The following is a 23,067-nucleotide window of genomic DNA, read 5'->3' as shown; positions in this document are numbered from 1 at the left end:
TTGATGTGCCTCTGGCTGAACACTATTTTAGGTTTAACAGCAGGGCTGAGGACTACAGCTGTTATTGCGGGCAGAAATTAAAAGCATTTTTCAATTCTTGTCACAATTTTGTAAATTAAAACAATGTATCACTGTCATGGGGAAGATTACATAATATGGACGCTGAGTTGATCATTTATTAGACACTGTAGAAACATGGTGCACCGCTGTAGCAACACACAGTTTGGTCAGCTAACATGTCTTTATCGGACTGGCTGATGTACTGAAGTTTGAGTGAGGATAACCATCATACACATCCATACATACACACACAACCATCGAACCCAGAACATGAAAAACAATCATTAATGTAAGCCAATTTTAGAGGGTAATTCTAATTATTACAGATTTCATTTTGATGACTTCAGTGTAGCAAAAATAATCGTGTGCTTCGTTTCGGATCATTGCATAACAATGTGCAGAGAAAGGTGTAATTTTGCACAAATGGCTTGCATTTATGCACGGGGTCTTTTGACAGGAACAATTAACGGGGAAATGAATACAAAAATGAACAATTAGGACAGAAAGAAAGTGAGACAGGGATCATCTCTGCTGGCTTCCTCCTAAATCAGAAGCTGCACCTTAATCAAGGCTGTTTAATTAGGGGCAATTAACTTCAGTAATTCACAGAGAGATAGCAGACTCTCGCTGTCTTAGTACGAGCAAAGTGTTTGTGTTTGTGTCTGGCAGTCAGCTCTAAATTGCATTTTGTTATGGATACATTCTTGTGTGCTTTTTTAAATACTGGTTGCTATAATTGCTGCAAACTTTTATGTAACATCTGTTGAAGCAGATCAAGGAGCAGGAGGGTGATTCATACAGTACCTATCTTCAGTTTTAAAAGTATCACTCACTTGAAACATTGCAGCATGGAGTACTTTAAGATTCTCTTTGCATGATCATGCTCATTTGTCACTTGTCTAACAGAAGGTGTATCACTTCAGAGAGCAGGCGTGGAGATTAAATAGAGGATGTCTCCTCTGCCGTCAGTGACAGCCCACTGGTGCTGTGACATTTAAAAGAGCCAAAGATTTCTGCAGGTTCATTGAAGTGTCAGCAGGGACAGAGGGGAAGGTTGTGGCAAAGAAGTGAGCGACAGAAGGGTTCAACTTTTGATTTTTGTTAGTCCATTATCAATTCTTGTGTGACTCTCTTTCCTTGACCTTTACTCTTTTGGAAAATGTACTCCTGCCAAAATTTTTAGTTTACACTGCACAGCTTCAGAGGTTATAGGAGCAAGTCAGTGATGTGTTTTTAAATTCACACAAAGTAGAGTCATAATGCTTCTGCTGGACACTGAGATTCACGCTGAGCATGACTGAGCCCAACACTTAGCCTGAAAAACTTCCATCAATACTTCACTTCATGTCAGCCTGTCAACAGACATACAGTGAGCGTTATCTTGTCAAATAGAGGCTCAGTCATGTTGCAATTTAGGACCAGCTGCTGTAGCGCAGAGGTGCAGTGATTCTGCCTCTCAGAGCTGCTAGGGGGCAATGCTGAGTTTATCCACAGTCTGCTCTCCGGGGTGACATGTATGTGGTGTAAATGTGTCTGATGGTGAAGTGCAGGTCACACAGACGAAGCAGAAAGCAGATTTTAGATACACAGAGTGACTATTTTTGCCTGTTTGGATCCAATTGGCTCAAAGTGAGTACACCCCTCACATTTCTTCTAAAGCTGATGCACAAGAAAGCAGACAGCAGACTAAGGACATTGATTACTGGAACCATGTCTTGTGGTCTGATGAGACCAAAATAAACTTATTTGGCTAAGATGATGTCAAGCGTGTGTGGTGGCAACCAGGTGAGGACTACAAAGACAAGTGTGTCTTGCCTACAGTCAAGCATGGTGGTGGGAGTGTCATGGTCTGGGTCCGCATGAGTGCTGCCGGCACTGGGGAGCTACAGTTCATTGAGGGAACCATGAAAGCCAACATGTACTGTGACATACTGAAGCAGAGCATGGTCCCCTCCCTTCAAAAACTGGGCCACAGGGCAGTATTCCAGCATCATAACAACCCCAAACACACCTCCAAGACGGCCACTGCCTTGCTTAAGAAGCTGAGGGTAAAGGTGATGGAGTGGCCAAGCATGTCTCCAGACCTAAACCCTATTGAGCATCTGTGGGGCATCCTCAAACGAAAGGTGGAGGAGCGCAAGGTCTCTAACATCCACCAGCTCTGTAATGTCGTGATGGAGGAGTGGAAGAGGATTCCAGTGGTACCTGTGAAGCTCTGGTGAACTCCATGCCCAAGAGGGTTGAGGCAGTGCTGAAAAATAATGGTGGCCACAAAAAATATTGACACTTTGGGAAACATTTGGACATTTTCACTTTTGTTGCCAGTGGTTTAGACATTAATTGCTGTATGTTGAGTTATTTTGAGGGGACAGTAAATTTACACTGTTATACAAGCTGTACACTGACTACTTTACATTGTATCAAAGTGTCATTTCTTCAGTGTTGTCCCATGAAAAGATATAAATAAATATGTGCATAAATGTGAGGGGTGTACTCACTTTTGTGAGATACTGTATATACAGTCTATGGTATGGATGCATGTAAATAATGTAATTTTGCAGTGTGCATACAGCTGAATGAAAGGACGCATTAGAAAACCTGCAGCTGATCTACAGTTTGGCTAATTGATGACAAAAAGATCTGAAACATCGTCAGTGTCAGGACGAAACCTTGTATCACCAAAGCCACTTCTTTCAGGAAGGTTAAAAAAACACTATTTTTAATACTTTTCATCCATTTAATTTCAGAAAACTTACTGACATGCATTGAAAGAGATAAATAGCATTGATTCATGCAAAAAAATAAAACGATCAAAAATGGAGATTCAAGGTTTCTGCCCAATGGCAATGACTTTAAAGCTCACTGTAATGTTATCACAAAGAAACAGACTTGTGCCCTGTGAAAACTCAAACCAAAAGGAAAGGAATAAACAAAAAACAATGATTTGCTTTCACAATAAAGCTTAGCTGATAATGTCTGTTTATAAATATTTGAGAGTTTGAAAAGAGGTGATCTTTTCATTGTTAAACACATTTTGATGAGAACACTTGGCAGGACTCTCTTGGTGACAGAAGCCAAAAATTCAAATGGTCTTAGAAGCATCTTGAATCTTATAAGATAATTTTTGCAAGTATATACACAGATACAAATATCTTCAGTGAATTACTATGGCTGACATTATGGTCTAATTCTAGCTGATAGACTGAGAGTGTAGTTTTCCAATCATTCCTACACGGCATTAAAACATACATCATACAATTGGAAACAAAACTAAATGGGACTGAGTAAAAAAACTAAACATGTAACTCTGAAGTCATGGTCTGCTCTCTGACAAATATGTTGCCACTACAGGTGACAGTGAAGTTAACAGCAGTTATTATGATAAGTAATAGAGGATAGTTAGGACAAGTCCGCCTGTTCCATGTGCTGTTAAGAGCCTGACTGGCAGCTTTATACGAGGGAATTAAGTTGTAGTGGTGAGACAGAGTACTGACTGTACTCACATGCAGATGCCTACTTTTGGAGATTATAAAATGCTAATTGTTGTTAGAGAACAGCTTAAGAAAAACATTGACACTTCATTATAATAGTGCAAACTGGAACATAATTGAGCATAGAGTGTGAAAAGATTATGAGACTTGTCTATTGCTCCTTTGGAAGAAAACAATTTTGATTTTGACATCCCCTTTGATTTTAAAAACTAGAATAGATATGATAAATATGTTTTCAGATATTTTAAGAATCCATTGATTAATTGAGTCATCAAGAAAATAACTGACGGATGAGAGTAATGCTAAGTTGACGCCATCATTCATGGACTTTCTCTTCTCTTTGTCTCTCAGCTCTCACTCAGCTGTTCTTCTTTGTCCATTTACACCATCAACGTCTCTGCCTTCTTGATGTTCTCTTTCTTGTCTTTCTGAACTCTAATTGGGTGGTGTGTGAACACGGTAAAAGAAGGAAATCATTCCTCTCTCCTGGTCTCCAGGTTTCAGAAAATGGAAAGCTGAATTGGATAAACCCCCGCTGATAGAATTTGCACTCTGGTCTGACAGCTGAACAACAAAAACCATGGCAGAGTCAAACAAAGCTCTGAGCTGGAAGGAAGCCGGTGACACGACCGCTTCATGGTTAAACCAATCCACACAAGTGCTCAGACTGAAGCTGCTGAGCTGGATTACACAGTTGTTAATGTAGACACACAGATAAGTCCAGGCAGAGTCTCTTTCAGGTGACTGCTCCTGTAATCCAAAAGAGGAAGCTGAGTCATAACTATGTGATGCAACTTTTTAATATCAGAGAATGTTGTGCTGAAAGGATTAGTCAACTTATCAATTACGTGATCAATAAAAACACCAAATAATCTCCACATTTTTTTATAATTCTTAAAGTCATTACATAATTTGTGACTATGGCATGACAATCCTAACATGCCCGTGTTAAAGAGATTAAAAAATGTAGAATATTCACAAGATTAAATTAAAGTATTGGAATAAAAAAGTGAACCCATAAAGGTGATAGATTTAAAGTCAGAGGATTACCAAAGTGCTTACAGTTTATGCTGAGGTCGACATGAATGTGTCACGCACATTTTCTGGAATATTCATCCAACAACTGTTGAGACATTTAGTTAAAACTACAAGAATAGCCAGGGACAGGGTGAAGTTATTGGTATACATGGTTTGAGAACAAGGATGTCTCACTCAGTTCAGCAGATGTTGGGATATTTCACAGGATGAGAGAACACTTTCATCTTATCAAGAGACTAGAGGAGAGGAAGCAGAATCCAGAAGAAGCCAGCAGGTTTTGTGCCATTGGGACCATTAACATCTGTCCAACATCTGTACTAAATTAGTTATCCAATTGATGGCTGGACAGTAATTCAAATTCCAGTTCTGTGATTAATATTATTACCCAGCTGTCTTACTCATTATCTGGCCGTATTAAATACTTCATTCTGATTGGTTAACACTCTGCAATAATGGTAATTAATTCTAAATGACAAGAGCAACGCTAAAGGACAATCAGATCACACAAGTCATATCAAATGAATCAATGGAAAGAAGTTCCAGCATATTGAATGATAACATTCATCTCAACTTTATTTATACAGCACCGCTAATAAACACAAGCAGGGAGCCCAAAGTGCTTCACAAAAGAACTGAGAGACAGGAAACAACAAAAATGGGTAAAAGATAAAAGACTAAAACAGGAAAGAAGATGGTGATCATAAGAAATACTTAAAAATGAAATGAAATCAATAAAGTAAATAAGTGAGGGTAGAAAGCAAAATTAGAAATCAGTAAGTAAATAAGATAAATGAATGTTGTTAAAACAATGATCATAATTAGGTATAATATTGGATCCTGTCCTGTGATTAAGGTAAAGGCAGAAGAGCTGGTGAAAGGTTCTTTATGACTGCAAAGTAACTTGAATGAGGACAAAGGTCAACGTAAACACTTGACTAATGTTTGAATCGAAACATCCAGTTCAATGTTAATTTGTCTGATAAGAATTGAAGCGTAACCGACTGATTTTTAAGCTGTATTAATCAATCTTATTAAACCAATGAAATCGTCGTCAGATCAATATTTTGTGTCAACTTGTTTATGGCTTCAGTTGGTAGCCGAGTAATAAATGGGCTTTAGTATAATGAGTGGGTGGTTATGCATAACCACCCATGGTTTTGGACTGCTGGTTGGATAGTCAATCTCTACTCAGGGTTTAGGAGTCTTTGTAGTATGCACTGACCTTCTTAAGCAGAAAGGTATCAGCCTTGAGTGGTCAATTCAGGTTAAAAAAATAGCAAATTATTCTCCAAAATTCTTTCTTTTATGTGGCCATTGTAACAAATCATGACCTCAAGTCTGACCTCAGGGCAGAACATTGTTTAAAATGTCTGACTAACAAATTATCACTTGCAAAACACATCTAATATACTATATGCCACTGAAAATGATGGGGTATTGAAAGCCCCATTTGTAATGACAGAGTGATCTTAAAGAAACCAACATCCAAAATAAGTACTTCTTATCCCAAACTGACATAATATCTGTACGTGGGTTCACAAAGTTTAGTTTAAATTTTGGTTTCAAGAAGTTGAACATTTAGGGAAAATTAGATAACCAAAAGTTTGATTATTAGGTAGGTTAGCAAAAGAGAAAGTTTGATTTGCATCCATAGAAACTATAACATCAATCAATCAATCAATCAATCAATCAATCAATCAATCAATCAATCAATCAATCAATCAATCAATCAATCAATCAATCAATCAATCAATCAATCAATCAATCAATCAATCGTTCTTTATTTATATAATGCCAAATCACAACAAACATTATTTCAAGACACTTTCACAAACATAGCAGGTCTAGACCATACTCTATGTTCAATTATTAATGAAGACCCATCTTACAGACAGGACTCAGTCTTATCTCATCTTAATCCACCATGAGCAGAACACTTTGCAGCATTCAGCAAGTTAAAGCTAGGGTTGTTAATCACGGAAAACTAGCATGAATTTGAATGTAGCATTTCCTCAGGACCCTGTCTAACCCCTCCCATTGGAGCTCCTCCAAAATGACGCCCCCGGTCAAAACCGGTCCTCAGCACATCGTTTCTGTTTTGCACTACGTCATCTCATGTCACACATGTTGCAGTAAGAAAACACCAAAACATTATCATAGTGAAAGTTAAAAACACAAACAAATATGAAGTGTACGTGCAGGTGGCAGGCAGAACAGCAGGACAGGATTTGATAGGTATCATAATTTGGCTCCTGATGGCAGGGATTGGTTGGTGTTTTCCCAGGTTTACTCCGGCTGTAGATAGCAGCTTTTTTCCGCTCTTTTTTGAAAACATATTATGTATAGATTGCCATCGGGACAGAAAGATCATTTTAACCAGTATAACAAAAAATGTATCTAAATCTGACTACCAACCCCAGCTTTAAGTTACAGCTGCAAGAAAAAACTTTCTCTAACAGGCAGAAACCTCGAGCAGAACCAGACATATTAGACAGCCATCTGTCTCTCTCGAGTTGGGGTTGGAAAGAGGGATCTATAAAAGTTCTATGGAAAGATCTATAACCGTCTCTGTAAGTAAAAAACAAGTGTTTCTTTTTTAAGCCCTAAGATAATGGAAAAAAAAGATGGACAGCTGGAAAGTAAAGCGTTGTAAAATGAGATGCAATGAGTTTTTATTAGTGGCCTATCAATCGATAATTAACTGTTGTAATAACAAAGTCAGGGTTTAGACAGAGGCTTGAATCAGTACATGAGTGAAAACGGTAAACAGCCTCAGATTCTCATTTCCTGTGTTTGCTTTAGCTAAAGATACAACTCAAGCTTTGATAATATAATTAACGTCTCACAGAGATCAATAACCCCAGAGCACACTGCTAATGAGACATCAAGACAAGAGAGAGGGAGAGAGAGGGAGAGAGAGAGAGAGAGAGAGAGAGAGAGAGAGAGAGAGAGAGTGAGAAAGACAGAGAGAGAGAGAGAGAGAGAGAGAGAGAGAGAGAGAGAGAGAGAGAGAGAGAGAGAGAGAAAGACAGAGAGAGAGAGAGAGAGAGAGAGAGAGAGAGAGAGAGAGAGAGAGAGAGAGAGAGAGAGAGAGAGAGACAGACAGACACCTGACTCCACTCATCTGGTGCTCCAGAGATCCATTGAGACTGCATGCTAGCTTTATTAATATTTTTGTTCAATAAGGCATAATAAAACGTTGGCTATCTCAACAGGAAATTATTCATTGATTGCTGCCATATTTGAATGTGAATCAAAAGATAATTAGATTGTTATTACTAATTGTTCCTTTTATCTTGTGCCTTCCTGTTTGCTCAGGATCCGCATAGTGACCAATCTGCACTTGTAAAGCAAGCAGCAGTGATATCAGGAGACCAGTAATAACATTTAGATCATGGAACAGAACTATTCACTAAAACGGATGAGACACCGGTTCTTACATGATGTCCAGTATAACAAAACAGCTGGTGGGGGTTTGACAGGCCTTTGAAATCCTGACAATGGGTGCACTTGTATTTGAGGGTTGTGCCGAGCTACAGAGATGATTCATGGGTCACAGACTTGTTAGAAAACAAGATAGAAACCCTTTGAGGCTAAACTTAGGCACTGCAGCGCACCTTACCTTTCACATGCTCAGTAGGAAAATATTTACATGCTGACATTGAGAGATAAGATCTTTACATTTAAAAGTACTACAAGTTTTAAATTATTAAAAACAAATGAAACAAACGAGGCATTCAGTCCAACACAAAGCATCATGGGAAACAAGGCATGATGGGCAATTACTACACTATCTTATTATAGCATCTTAGCAGGAAACATTTGATAATTAGCACCTAGGAAAGCCAATGTTGAAGGGACTGCTGTTGTGCAAATCCTCCTCTCCACACCCTCTGAGCGTGATATCTCAAGATCTGTCATCCAATAGTTTATGTCCTACCTCCACACAAGCTATTTAAGAGTTTCAAGGAGGGAAAGAGTGTCCAAACCACATGGCTTATTGACAGGGGGGCCTCAAGGGTCAGTGCTTGGCCCCCTTCTCTTCTCAATATACATCGCCTCACTTGGTGCACTTATCTGCTCTCATGGATTCTAATATCCCTGCTATGCAGATGACACTCAGCTCTTCCTGTCATTCCTACCAGATGACACAATTGTCTCTCTTTATATCTCTTCATGCCTTGCTTATATTTCTAAATGGATGAAGTGACGCCACTTTCAGCTCAATCTATCAAAGACTGAGCTTCTTGTCATTCCAGCCAGTCCCTCCATACAACCACAGATCAATATCCAGCTTGGATCCCCAGAACTCATGCCCAATATGTCTGCCCAGAATCTGGGTGTCATGATTGATGACCTGCTTACCTTAAGGTTCATGTGGCCTCAATTGCTCGGTCATGCCGATTTGCTCTGTATAACATGAGGAGGATCAGACCCTACCTGACAGGGCATGCAACACAGCTCCTGGAACAGGCTCTTGTAATATCATACATTGGCTACTGCAGGCCTCCCTGCATGCACATTTAAACCTCTGCAGATGATCCAGCATAGCAGCCCTAGGACCCTTCTTTTCTGTAGTCCCCAGAGATGTAGTGAGCTACCAAATCTCAAACTATTAAATCCTCGGAGGACCATTCTGCTTTTGAGGATGTTTTTTAGTCCAAGTTCTTTGTGAACAGTTCAATTCCAAATTTAGTAGTTTGGTGCTACAAATGATATTGATGACAATGACGTTGATGATGATGATGTTTAGGTTGCATGAAGCTGATGATTATGTTGCTGCTGATGCTTTGGTGGTGATATTCATTTAAAAAAAAAAAGAAGCTTCTAAACACCCTGTACATTGGCTCTAGCACTGCATGTCAGCACCTGTGTCCAATTGGACCTGAAGCAGTTTGTGGCACTTACTCATGTAGTTGCCTCCTGTCTATATCCTTGCTTGTTCGCATACATACTCTTAGATGTACGTCGCTTTGGAAGGAAACATCTTCTAAATGAAACTGTAACATCATAGCATTAATTGTAAATTAAAGTATTGGGTTAATATAGGTTCTAAACTGGATGGCTTAAGGAAAAATAATGTGCTCAATCATATCATTACAACTCAACCTAACCCCTGTGTCCACTAATCTAGGTGCCAATCCATGAAGTGTCCAGGTTTCACTTGACCAGGAAAAATATTGACAAGATTGAACCACCTGAAAAAAAAGTTAGAAAAGCCAGAAATCACCAGTCTGAAGAATTCCCCATGCAGCATGGATTTCTGTGCCAAACTTTAGAGCAATACATGAAACAGTTATTGAGATATGAAACCAGAGTTTTAGATCATGAACAGAGCCCTCCATTAGCTGAGCTAAGAAATTCAATAAAGTCATAACTCACTGATTTGTAACATTGCGTTCAGTAAACCTAATACATCCAAATATATTGAGGGAGACAGATGCTTCTGTTCCAACAAGGTCAGCACCTCTTATGACTGACTCTTTATGACTTCACACTTCATATAATTCATAGCGCTGACTGAACTTTCTCCACATCCCCACACACACAACTTTCCGAATAGTTTGTGAGTTACCTGGCAGTTAACATGTGCTTCACACCATGAATAAGTCACCATGAGTGAGAATTAGCCTGCGCCAAGGACACAGAGGAAGAAAAGTGTGTGCTGCTTCAGATGTGGGCGCCTTATCTTTTATTGAATCTTCTGAGACATCAATGAAAACCTAATAGGCAGCTGCTCTAAGCCTGCTTGTGGTGCAGCCAAAGTCCCTGATATCTGGTCTGCACATCACAGGAGTATATTACATCCAACACCGGTCCTCCAATAGACAGACTGCAGACTGTTCTAAATGAAGAGTTTTCTCTATTTTCAATTCCAGACTTTTTAAACCAAAATGTTCTGCTATCAGTGAAGACAAGCTGTGGTTTAAGGACCGTAAGGGTACTTCTTGTCAATTTAAGCATAATTGAAGTGTAAACAGGCCTATAATGACACTAACAATAAGAACAATGACACAAAATACTTCTCCTCACCTTCAAATCCATACACAACGTCGCCCCTCCATATCTCTCTGACCTCCTCCATACTGCCACACCCCTCCGCACCCTCAGATCCTCCTCCTCCATCCACCTCACTGTCCCCCCTGCTCGCCTTGTTACCATGGGGAGCAGAGCCTTCAGCCGCTCTGCTCCCCAGCTCTGGAACTCTCTCCCACCTGACCTCCGTAATACTGACTCACTCCCACATTTTAAATCCAAACTCAAAACTCATCTGTTTAAACTGGCTTACTCTATCTGACCACAACTCCACTGTCCATTCACTTAAAACTTTTTAAATTGTATTTTATTTACTGTTTGTTATTTAAACTCTGTTTGTTTTAATGTTGTAAGGGGACCCTGAGTGTCAAGAAAGGCGCCTATAAATAAAATACATTATCATTATTATCTATAATAAGAAAAACAATAATGATAATAATAACATTATATGTATAATAATAAAAATAATAATAATAACAACAACAACAACAATAATAATAATAATAATAATAATAATAATAATAATTTAGTTGTTACAAAGTTAATTCAAAATGTTTGCTATTAATAATTACTCTCATTAGCAATAAACCCACAAATTGTTTCCATATTTAATTGATAATCATTTTTTGATATGAAAAATGAACACACTAGAAATGTCAAGTAAAATTACCCAAAAACCCAAAGACATTCAGTTATTGATGCATAAGATATGTCTCCCTGTTTTATTCATACTAATGTGAGTTTTGAATGTTTCATGGAGCATTTGTTAACACTGGTTTTAATGAGTACTAGACACAAAACATCACTTTCTAATAATGAATGCAGGGCATCATCACAGTTAACAGGGTTGAACAACTATGCTGTTTTTTTTCATTTTTTGCAGCTGTTAGGAATATTAGTTGACACAAAATATCATGAACATTTATATTAGTATTATATATATATACATGTACTATATGTACATATAGCCTTTCTAAGGAGCAGAGTTGAGTGCATGTTGTGAGGGTAGTTACTTGTGTTGTTCTACAGGTGCAGTATACTGATGAAATAAAACATCCTTGATGGCCCGGTCGATTTTCCTCAGAGGCGTTCATGCCCTCAACACCCCGTAACATTTAGACGAGCTGCAGTTCTCTCTGTGAAGTGGACCTATAGATTTATGACACCACGGGCTGATGTCCTCTGCAGCCATCAACATGTCACCTGCTTTTTTCTTTGCTGACATCTGAGCAGGATTTATTTTGATTCATTTAAAAATGTAAAAAATATGTGAGCTCAATATCAAACAGTCTGAGCAGCATTTGAACACTATACACAGAAGAAACCATCAGATACATTTCTCAAATAATCTTCTCAGGGAGGAATATTGAGTGACTTGCAGCAGCATGTGAATGCTGGCATGTCAGCTCTACGTCTCTTCTGTTTTCCAGCAGAGAAATCGAGAAGAGCTTCCACAGACCTCAGATATCGTCACTGAAATGTCATCTCACTCCTGAACTAACGCTCACCTTTTCATAATAACTTCCACTTTCAACCATTAATATTTGCTGTCCTGGTTATTAAATATTTCACCGTGGGCAAACTTCTCATATTATTACTCCATTTGTCAGGGAATGGAAGCAGTGAGCTCAAGAGCAGATTTATCATTTTTTAATGTGACAGGCTGTGCTTGTAAAACACAAAACATTAAATTAAGAGGAAAACCTGTGTAATGCAAGGTCCACCATAACAACAGTGAAATAAACACTCAGACACATATTTTATCTTCATTTTTTGATACACTTTCCCTTTCACACATGCACTGCATCCAATGAGCTGTACGAATAAAGGAATTCAGAGAAGTACTGTGCAGGTTCATGTTTGAGGCTTTTCTCTGGTATTATTGCTCCTGATGCTTCTTGATAGAAGACTCACCTTTAAGGGCTAACAGGATCAAATACACTTTGTGCACTGCAGATAAAAAAACCCACTTATTATGACCTCAAATATGACCACTGTTGAGTCACTGCCTCCCCTGTGCTCTCAGCAAAGAGAAAAACTTTCATCTCTTGCTCTTTTCACATTTTACTTTTTTATTCCTGAATACTGGGACATCTTCTAATTTCTCAATTTGCCCTTCTGCAATGTCTTCCACATCTAAGTGAGTGGAGGAGGCAAGGAGGCTATCCAAGGAGAGAGGAGTCACAGCACCAGGTATTTGATGAAACAGGACCTGTGTGTTTCGGAGTTTAATTTTTAACCAACGGTTAAATATCATGTGGCACTTCATAATATGATCATTATTTGGTAATAGCCAGGGGCGGACTAAGATAATTCAGATAGTTTGACTTTGTCGCAGGCTACCTTGTCCACATGATCCACTTGTTATGAAGACTAACTGCGCCCCTAGTTCCACATTTCACATTCAGTTAAAAAAAGTCGCTAAAGCTGCTGTGATTCATTAATTAGCTGTAGGCTACAGTATGTATGCACCTTCATTAGCTTTAGCTCTTTTTGAATCACACTGCCTTTGGTGTCATATGATCGCTCTGTTGCACTCATTACTGCTATGGTTTATTCCTCTACAGAGAGACGTGCTCACAGTGTAGCTAATGGTTCATTACAACTGATCTATAAACCTATAAACTCCTCCTCACCTACAAATCCCTGCATGCCCTTGCCCCACAATACCTGGCTGACCTCCTCCATCCACACACTCCATCCCGGAACCTACGGTCTTCAGACCTGGGTCTCCTCTCCATCCCCTGGACTAAGCTGCGGACTTTTGGAGACAGAGCCTTCAGTGTGGCAGCCCCCACTCTGTGGTACTCTCTCCCTCCTGACATCTGCAATGCCCCAACCCTGGACGTTTAAAAAAAAATTGCACTTTTTCCTCAAGGCCTTTCCCCATTAGATAGTGTTATCCCCACCTACCCCCCTGACCCCCTACCTGACCCTGTGAAGTGACCTTGGGTTTCTTGAAAGGCGCTATATAAATACCAGTTATTATTATTATCTTTGAAGTCAGGAATTCCAAGATACCTGTTGGATACATCACCCCCTGATACTTCAACACTCCGTGAAGTTAAAATTCAGACACTCTGAGCTAGAAATCAAAGATGGCCTCTCGCTGCATCAACAGTAAAATACTGTACTGTTAAAAGCGTTTATTTGCAACTTAGTCTTGATGTGTGATCAAATCAATCACACCAATAGTATTGTGCAAGTTCTATCTGTGGCATAGATGTCATGTAGAATTGCCTGAAAACAATCACATAGTGTGTTGTTATCACCTGAAAATGGCCAACAATGCTAGCAACAACTGGTGCTAGACAAATTTCTGAGTAGTTTCAGTTTGTAACTGGAATGCGTTATGCTCAGAACTGAATTGATTTCACTGCCCTGAGGTAAATGGAATGCATCATAAGGGCTGGTTTGTCACACTGTTAATAGCACGGCTACTTAGCTAGCATTGCTGGGTATATGTCATAGACTGTCTAAAATATGGACGGCGGCAGCCATATTGGAAATGCGAAACTCAACCAGTCAGAGTGTGACGTAAAGAGGCGGAGTTGGAGCCTCCGAGGCCAACAGCTATGTGCTCCAGACCGGGAGTCAAGTCATTCATGTCCTTATTTGGGCAAAAACTCGTAATCTTAATATCTTCTGAACTTTCGTGTTAGAAAAAAATTCATCCCCATACAGTGTGTGCCGATAGAGAGACTAGCTTCGTAGAGCCAAGCCGTTTTTTGAACCAGGCTGTAAACATGTTTATTAATGCTGCAAAGACCGTCTTTTTTAAATTGCTGTCTTTGTGGTTTCCGGTGTTTCTGCAGCCAGCCTCAAGCGGATTCTCGATGAATTGCAGTTTATTACACTTCCGCATGGGCTTCATAGTTTGAGACCGGAGGTTGCCGCTTGGTATATGTTGACTAACCTTGACTTTTCTGGCGGACTTATTTTGTTGCATTTCACTGTCTGCAGCAAGGGCTGATCTATTTCTAATTCTCTCTTCTCCACATTTCCATTCTACCAAGCAATAATGCTGTCTTGTGTCAACAGAGAAGCAACGAGTGGACGGTTGCTATTTGTGTTGTGAGGGGCGCTATGATGTCAGATTTTGCAGCCTGAGCACATAACAACTGTGAGAGTCACGCTCCTACATATAGGGTGATGTGTGCATTCAGAGAGGTCTATTCACTCATTCTTGTTGTTCACATTGACTGCTCACAGCGGGCTAACTAGAACTTCAGGCCATGGGTAAATGACCAAGTGCTCCAAACAAATAATCTGTGCCTAGTAATAGCCAAACTATATTACACCTCTACTTGCTGATTCTGCTAAAAAAGGAGAATTTATGGGCTTGGGGCCAAATTTTGGCATCCAGGTGTTCTGGTTTTTGTATATAGTCTGAGTATGGTCCACTTGTGTTTCAGAGAGCATTGCAAGAAAACACTGTGTGAAGAGTAAAAGATAAAAGAAGGGGAACAAGCTGCTGTCATGCAAACATGGACAGCCATCTGATGATGGCTTTAGTGTATGAAGACAGCTTTAAATGTTGTCTTTAAAACAGATACCTCCATGCCAGTGCATTTAGCAATCTGCTCTTAAATGTCACTTCTCTACTACAATTTCATCCTCGCTTCTCAAATTGCTAGTCTTGTATCTTTATATGTGTTTTTTTTTTATTCCTGCTGTGTGTCACGACTTTACTATATGTCACAGATGCTGAATAGGCTTTTGCAGAGGATTCACCTGCATCCTCACTCACAGCTCCTCTGTCAACCTCCCCCCTCCTCCTCCTCCTCTCTCCACTCTCCCTTCTCTTGGTGATACATTTTAGGAGTCGAGACATAGTTCAAAATAGCATGCTGGCTCAGAATGCTTTCTAGGTCACAAACAGGAGATTAGAGGAGAGAGAAGACAAGGAGGCACAGTTGGAGATGTTTTTGCCTCTACATGCCATTTTGTGTTTTCACGCCACTTTTTTTTGTCCTTCACCGTGACTGGTTCCACCTGTTTCTCATTACATGCCTGTCCTACTGTATATGACCTGTGCCTTCCTCTGATTCAGCGCCAGTTTACCTTTACTCCTCCTGTCGAAAGAGTCCCAGCAGTTACTTGGAGTGTTTTTTCTTTGATGACATCAGCTTGTATTTCTGACTTCACAGTGCTTTTTACCTGTCAGATTAGTTTTTTATCTGATTCCCCTGCCTGATCTCCTGTGCACAAAACTCTGATCCACTTTCTGTTTGAGTCGTGCATTAAAGTCTGCCTTTGTTGTTTTCCAGTGTTACAAAAGACAGACTTTACACAAAGTCTCATTATAGTGCAACAAGTAGTTCTTCATGCATTTTTTTAACGGTGTGGTTTTTCTAGTGTTTCCTACATTGTACTTTTACAGATTTAAGAGTTTTCACATGCTACAGTTTTGTCAGTTTCTAGCTTAGTTTTTCAACTGATATAAATTCAGTATAAGTGCTGCAATTTACAATTGTTTACTTGATCAAATGGCTGGTTATTTCAATTAATGCTTAAAGCTAGGGTATGGTTTATGTTGATTTTGGCACCACCTGTGGACAAAGCAGTACCTCTTATTTTTTGATATCTGTTGTCCTATAAAGGTATATTTCATTTTTTTGAAGTGGGGTTGTATGAGTTACATGTCCCTATTAATTATACTGACAACAATGGATGCCATTCAGCTCTGCCAGACAGTTCTCTGCAGAGGGGGCCAAGTCTGCCACATAATTAAGCTAGTTTCGAGAGGCTCCGACCCAAGCACTAATCTCAGTTTAAATGTGTGCTCTTGTGGTGGAAATCTGGAAATGATAGACTCAAACAACAACTGTTTGTCTTTGTGAGCTTTATTCCTGCCTTCAGTGAGCTTTGCAAAGCGGTCAGCTGGCAGAGTGAGCTAACAACAGAGATAAGGTTTGCTCAACTGACCCAGAGTGAAGATACAACACGTTACTTATTCTCTTCAGAGAATAAGATTAACACATCATTAAACATCTTCAAAGAAATGTAAGACAAACAAGCAAGCTTTTTACGACCTCTTGCTTCCTGGTCACCTTCCTAACTTCTCACCTTATGGTCTGCTCCTCAGCAATGGGAACAGATAACAGTATGCAAATCACAGAATGTCTGGTATGTGTAAATGTTCCACATTTTAATTTGCCCCAAGAAAGACAGTTTGTTTTTGTATTATTTGCAAATGCAACAGGCATGCCGATACAGGCGTGAAAAATATTTATACAGAAATTGTCAGTGTTGATGATGATGGTCTTGCTTGACTTTGCAGGTCTTTAAGAGTAATCTGTAACAATTTCAGACTGTTTCATAACCAGTTAAAAATTCCCCACATGAGCTTTAAATAATGACTTTCATTCAACACAAGATAAAAATCGTAAAAGTGTTGATTGCACTTTCCCCAGAGCTCAAAGTGACCTATTCAATACCATTTCTGTTCAACTCAGTGTTCAAATATGATATATTATTCATTAGAAGTGATAAAAAAACACAAATACTTAGACTGGAGACACTGGAAAAGCTAGAAACAGAGTGTTTGAATATTTCTTAGATAACTATCTTATACATTTTAACAGTAGCGTTGTGATTTGGAGTAGTTTCTAATTACTAATCTATGTAAAGTTGATGAGATACAAGACCATAACATGATCTTTTTATGCCAGGTAAAACAAAGTTAACCCAACAATGCAGACAAAGCTTGTTTGAAACCTTAAAAAGAACTGTAACAAAACATGGTGAACACACTTTGAGGTACAAACTGGAGAAAATGCTGACTGACAGGGCTGTAAATCATCCTCCACAGGACTGGAGATCAGCGTCAATAAAGCTACAAAACTGAATTTACTCACACGCTTGCTGCACAAACAGACCTGTCCTTTTATTTGCACAAATGTGGAGTAAACTGCAGCGGACTGAAGTGGACAGCACATGTCACCCTGACACTCTGCAGATAAATGACAGCTGAGACGCTGTGCTGCAGCTGCTGTTATACCTGCAGGCCACAGCCCACCGGGCAAGAGTGTGCGACCTGATCTGACCATGATGGATGGCACTGTCACACTGCCAGGAGTACCTCTGCCTCATGAACACACCCATGCAGCAGGTGTGTGAGGTGAAAGATTTTTTTATGTCAAGTGCATTCTTACTGCACGTTGTAGAAACACTACATGTGTAATATAATAAATAAAGACAATAGAAAGTATGCTAACACGTCGCTGGAGGGAAAAGAGACACTGGAAGTAGGTGAGAGGAAAAAAAAAAAGGTGAGAAGATAGAGACAGAGAGAGAGAGCTGTCATGGCAACGATCTAAAAATGGCAAAGCAACAGTTAATTACCACCTCCACCCACAGGTATGATGCATACATAATGGTGAGGGTGACAGGACACCTGCTACAAAATCTCAGCTAGTTATCACCTGCAGGTATTTCTGGAGCACAGTGTGCCGGGAGACTAGCCCAGATTTTTTTTTTTTTTTAAGATATGTGAAATGTGAAAGTGTGAGGGAAATACCAAGAGAGCTGCAGCTGGATCTGTCAGAGATGCAGCTTGACATTAGGTCTCTGCAGAGTTTTGTCGGGGAGCATTTAGAGACTGCAGGTTGTACTATCACCACTTTCAGCTCCACATTCAGGATAGTTAGTTTTCCCCTACAGCCCTTTACATCTTAATATAGCCTTAAGGAGGTCATAACTGTTAATTTAATATAAGTGCGAATTGTAGCACTTCTTACCGCTACATGTATGTAATTAGCGCCTGCTGATGTGTTGTTACAATGTTGTTAAAAAGCTGCTCTGGCGTGATCCACTTTCTGAAGCACCAAGGCACTGAAATATATATCGCTGTTATGTTCCAGTTATTTTTCTTTGACTTTCAGCCTGTAGAAAAACTTTATGTTCATCAAAGGTCATTGAGAGCTCTGGTATCAAAGTAGAATTGACCCGACTCCTTGAAGTGACCCATAGCTTGCACAATGCAGACGAAGCAACCTGTGCTGGAGAAAAAACAGAACGCTAAGATCAGGTTTTGCTTTCGGCTAAAAGAGGGAGGTTTTACAGCTGTGACAGAAACTCTGCCAGACTCTACACAAAGCAATCAGATTGAATAGCCGTGAAATTAAAGGTACAACTACTTTGGGCTGCTTTTATGTCTTAGGGCAGCAAAATTCCTGAGATCTTCTCTCGCCTGGTAACTGCAGAGTCGTTATTTAATTCATCTCTGTTGTTTTTAACACCTCTCACTGCATCAGTGCTTCAAACAACTACCAAGTATAACTGACAGTACACAGTGACCGACTCACTACTGATCGCACACGGTATGACACGGTCTTAAAATCGGGAGATGAAAAAGGACAGGTCACACACACCTGTCACATTCATGAAAGTATGCTCACTCACTTCTCTGTCTGAGGTCAGAGATGGAGTATGATGAATGCTGTGACACACACTTCTGAAGGAGACTGATTTTGAAGTTTTATATATAAATATTTAACTCTCCTGTTCAAAGGCAAGCGGAGAATTCTAAAACTTTTCTCTTGTTTTATTACGATACTTCTCTCTGCAAATGTGCATGAACGTCATAAAAAAGGATTACACTGAGAACTGCAGAAGGTTAACAGAGACAGCCCAAAGCTAAAGTAATTAATGAACATATCAGTGAATTTACAGCACTTGAGAAATCAAAGAGCTTGATTAATTTCTGAAAGCTGCATTTTCCATTAAGAGTGATTTCCACACTTCATCTATGTGCTGCTGAATGAGCTGAACTGAATGTGTGCTCAATGTTTAAGGTCAGGTCACTCCACTCTGTAGACTAGGGGTGAGTATGGGCAAGAACTTCATGATACGATACGCATCACAATACTTGGGTCACGATGTGATAGTATCACAATATATCACAATATTGTGATATTGTGATATATTGCGATATTCTACACAACTAACTAGGAAAAAATAGAGATAGTGTATATGTAAATCACACAATATTACTCAAAATTTAAAGGACAAATTAAGTCAAAACTGTTTGATTGAAAACAACTTTTCACTTTATTGTTTTTCAAATACTGAAGTCGTATTTTAGTTCCAACTCGGCTAAAATATGAATTTTTATTTTTACAAAAAATCGATATAATAGTTGAAATATTGATATTATATCGGGGGTCAAAGTATCGCGATATATTGCTGTATCGATATTTTGTCACACCTCTACTGTAGACTTGACAGCAACATCCTGCAGACCACATTTTACAGAGCTGTGATAAAAAGTATAAACATTTGTATATTTGCCATTTTTGGAGATGTAATGCTATCTTACAATACAATTCATGACTCACAATGATGGGTTCATCACAATATTTTTTCAAGGTGTAAGTAACCCAGTTTATGCCCAAGCTTTAGAGAGCAGACTTCTTCATAGATTTACTATTTGTGATGCTTTAATTCTGAAAGGACTAAAAAATGTGCTTCTGTTAGAAGGGGAAGTTACTGTAGTAAATGAAAACAGCTCCAACAATGATCAACAGTTTGATGTATCAGCACCCTCTTAAGAATCATTAACTCTTCCATTGCTTTAATGTGGCCTGTTACTGATCTCTCTCTTTCCCTCTATTACCTACTCGTGACATGTGTGCAGGAGAAGAGAGAGAGAGAGAGAGAGAGAGAGAGAGAGAGAGAGAGAGAGAGAGAGAGAGAGAGAGAGGCAGAACGTCCTCTTGTTGAGATAGTCTCGTAACCGGAATACTCAAGAGCACGTGAATGTGGTCATAGATTTGAATAATCTCCTCTATGAACCACTTTTCAACTGTCTCATATAGTACTGTCACACTCCTAGTCCCATGTCTTTCCTTGTGTTTAAAGCATTGTGTACATGTGGGACCGCCAACACAAAAATGTAGTTTAAAAAATCAGCAAATCCACTTCAAGCTGTAATATCTAAAGATTCTTCTTTTGAAGTTTCAAACTGAATTCCTTGACATTAATCCCATTATAAATAAGCTGTAGACTCCGGCAGCAAGAAATAAAGCCAATGCGTAAGTGCTAAGAGCTGCAGATCCTTGAGTGGCCACTTGAGGCTGGCTCAGGAAGTACCGGAAACCACATGCACACCCATTCAGAACAGCCGATCTTTACAGCATAAATACACATGGTGCTCTATCTAGGCCTGCGGCCAGACAGCATTGAGGGCTTTTCCAAAAAATACATGTTCAATATTCTGCTGATATCAAGCAAGAAAGCACTCACTAGAAAATGGATGTCAACAGATGCCCCCACAGTTGAGAAGTGGTATGATGTAATCTATGATATTTTCGTGATGGAGAAACTCACATTTACTTTAACACTTGATCAACAGAAGTTTAAAGGTTGTTGGACACCTTGGACCACTTATGCATCTTCACTAACTAAACCCTACTACAACCAAACACAAAATATGGACCTAAGACACCTCTTCCCCTTGAGTGTTCGCTAATTTATATATATATATATATAAAAGAAATGCAGTGTACATTCACATTGTTCAACACTGCATTAGTGCATTCCATCTCCAAAAATGGCAAATATAACAATATAAAGTGCAATAATTACCAAATATAAAAGAATGCATGTTAGCTTTGACTCAGTTTCTATGTCTGTCTGGTGTTCCTCATTTTTAACAGAACGACCGAGTTTGCAGCATGTCCCTCTTGAATGTAATCTAAATCTACAATGCTCTTTTTAACCACTTAATTGGCAAAAGTTGATCTGAGGGCATCTGATAGCCTTAAGTGACTGATGTGAAAGCATGGCTGTTAAACACAAAACTCATTTAAGCAGATAAAATGTATGTATGCTGAAAAAGTTTTTGAAAAAGAAATAAACATGTTTACAGCCTGGTACAAAAAATGATTTTAGTCTGAATAGCTTATTTCTCTTTGAGCACACAATATACCAGGGGTGAATTTTTTCATAACTCAGTTGTTCAGAAAAGATTAAGATTAAGAGTTTTGCACAGTAAGAGGGACAGCTGACTTGACTGACAGGCGGGAACACTGAAGCTGTTAGCTCGGAGGCCAAAGCCTGCCTCTTTACCTCACACTAGCTCGACAGAATTTAGGTTGACTTCAGCATTTCCAAAATGGCATCTGCTCTTCAAAACAATGCTTTGTTTACCAAGTCAAGTCTAGAGCCATGTAATGCAATGCTACAATAATTCACAGCATTCTGCAGAGAGAAAACACATTATTGTTCTTACCCAACAAAGAAGTGAGATCTGACAACCTCTCCCCTGCTACCAATTGTCCTAAAGGTTGCAGAGTTCAGATCTGTGCAGAAGGAGCATGAAAAATGAAACACTCATCCATCCTTCTCCTGGGGAAAATGAGATCATCTCAGCTCTGGAACTAAGCTTGGGCTACAGATGACAGTTACACTCTGGGGATGAGAAGGACGGGAAAAGTTAGAGGGATCAGTGGCAGACGAGGAGACGGTACGGGCGCCTTCGCTTGTAATCTGATTCTCACCGATGATACATCAAAATCAAACAAACACAGCAAACGGGGTTCGGTCCTGAGAGATTGGATTTCAAGTGGTCAGACTTCGCTTTATCTTGGAGGGGCTGATGATATGACTCATTTTTTCTCAAAGGCAAATACAATTCCAATCTAATGTGGCACATTAATCCTTGCAGCCTGACGGTTCATCTTCGAACACATGGATATTTGGCCGGCTTAAGCTGTGATAAGAACCCTTGAAAAAGCTAATAATCACTGTTCCCTCCCAACAGATGGACCAGCATGTCTGGACTTTCACACTTACAATAGGTGGTGATCTAACTATCAGCTAGAAATGGTAGCACTTCACAGACTTATGCAGAGGGAGAGGATCGCTTCAGTATTGCAGAGGAAGTCTCCCCTGGTGTCTTCACTTCAGAAGTTCAACTCAAACAGCGGGGACAACTACTGGAGTGTCCTCATATTTGAAAGCTAGAGGTAAAACAGAGGGCAAATAGAATACTCCGATGTAAGTCAGAAGTTTAAACCCACACTCTTCAACTCTCTGAAGCAAAATAACTCAAATTTTGTCTCTCCTCGTTTTCAGGAGCTTTAATGTCTAGCAGCAAGTTCCCCACCAGGGAGAACAGATCCTCTCGAACGGTGGCACAAATTCAAAAGTCAACGAAAAGAGGCGGTGTAGGGAATCTCTGAAAAGCAACAAGATCACCTGAAGAGGATTTTTGTAGGTGATGCTCTTCTCCATAACAATCTATTTCAAAGCTCAAAAGGTCATTCTCATGTTGATATCACAAGGAGCATTTAACTGAAAAAACTACTCTAGTTCAGCTTCCTTAAACATTATTATTTTTCTGGTCTTTATCTGATTTTATTCATCTTGTTTTATGATTTTATTGTAAGTATTTACTATTCTTTATCTTGTTTTAGCCTTGCATCTTTTTACCTAT

The 23,067-nt window shown here is 39.4% G+C and overlaps 1 long non-coding RNA gene across 1 annotated transcript; it reads left to right on the top strand.

The window, feature by feature from the left end:
• Nucleotides 1–17,946: 17,946 nt before the first annotated feature.
• LOC117814051 lies at nt 17,947–22,821 on the top strand. Its single transcript, XR_004631505.1, has 3 exons — nt 17,947–17,987; nt 22,393–22,597; nt 22,707–22,821. It is a non-coding gene; the product is annotated as an uncharacterized LOC117814051 (long non-coding RNA).
• The last annotated feature ends 246 nt before the right edge of the window (nt 22,822–23,067 follow it).

This window comes from Notolabrus celidotus, chromosome 6, assembly GCF_009762535.1.
Source record: "Notolabrus celidotus isolate fNotCel1 chromosome 6, fNotCel1.pri, whole genome shotgun sequence".
Taxonomy (NCBI): domain Eukaryota; kingdom Metazoa; phylum Chordata; class Actinopteri; order Labriformes; family Labridae; genus Notolabrus; species Notolabrus celidotus.
The sequence above is the reverse complement of the archived record's forward strand: the minus strand, read 5'-3'. Positions and strand labels throughout refer to the sequence as shown.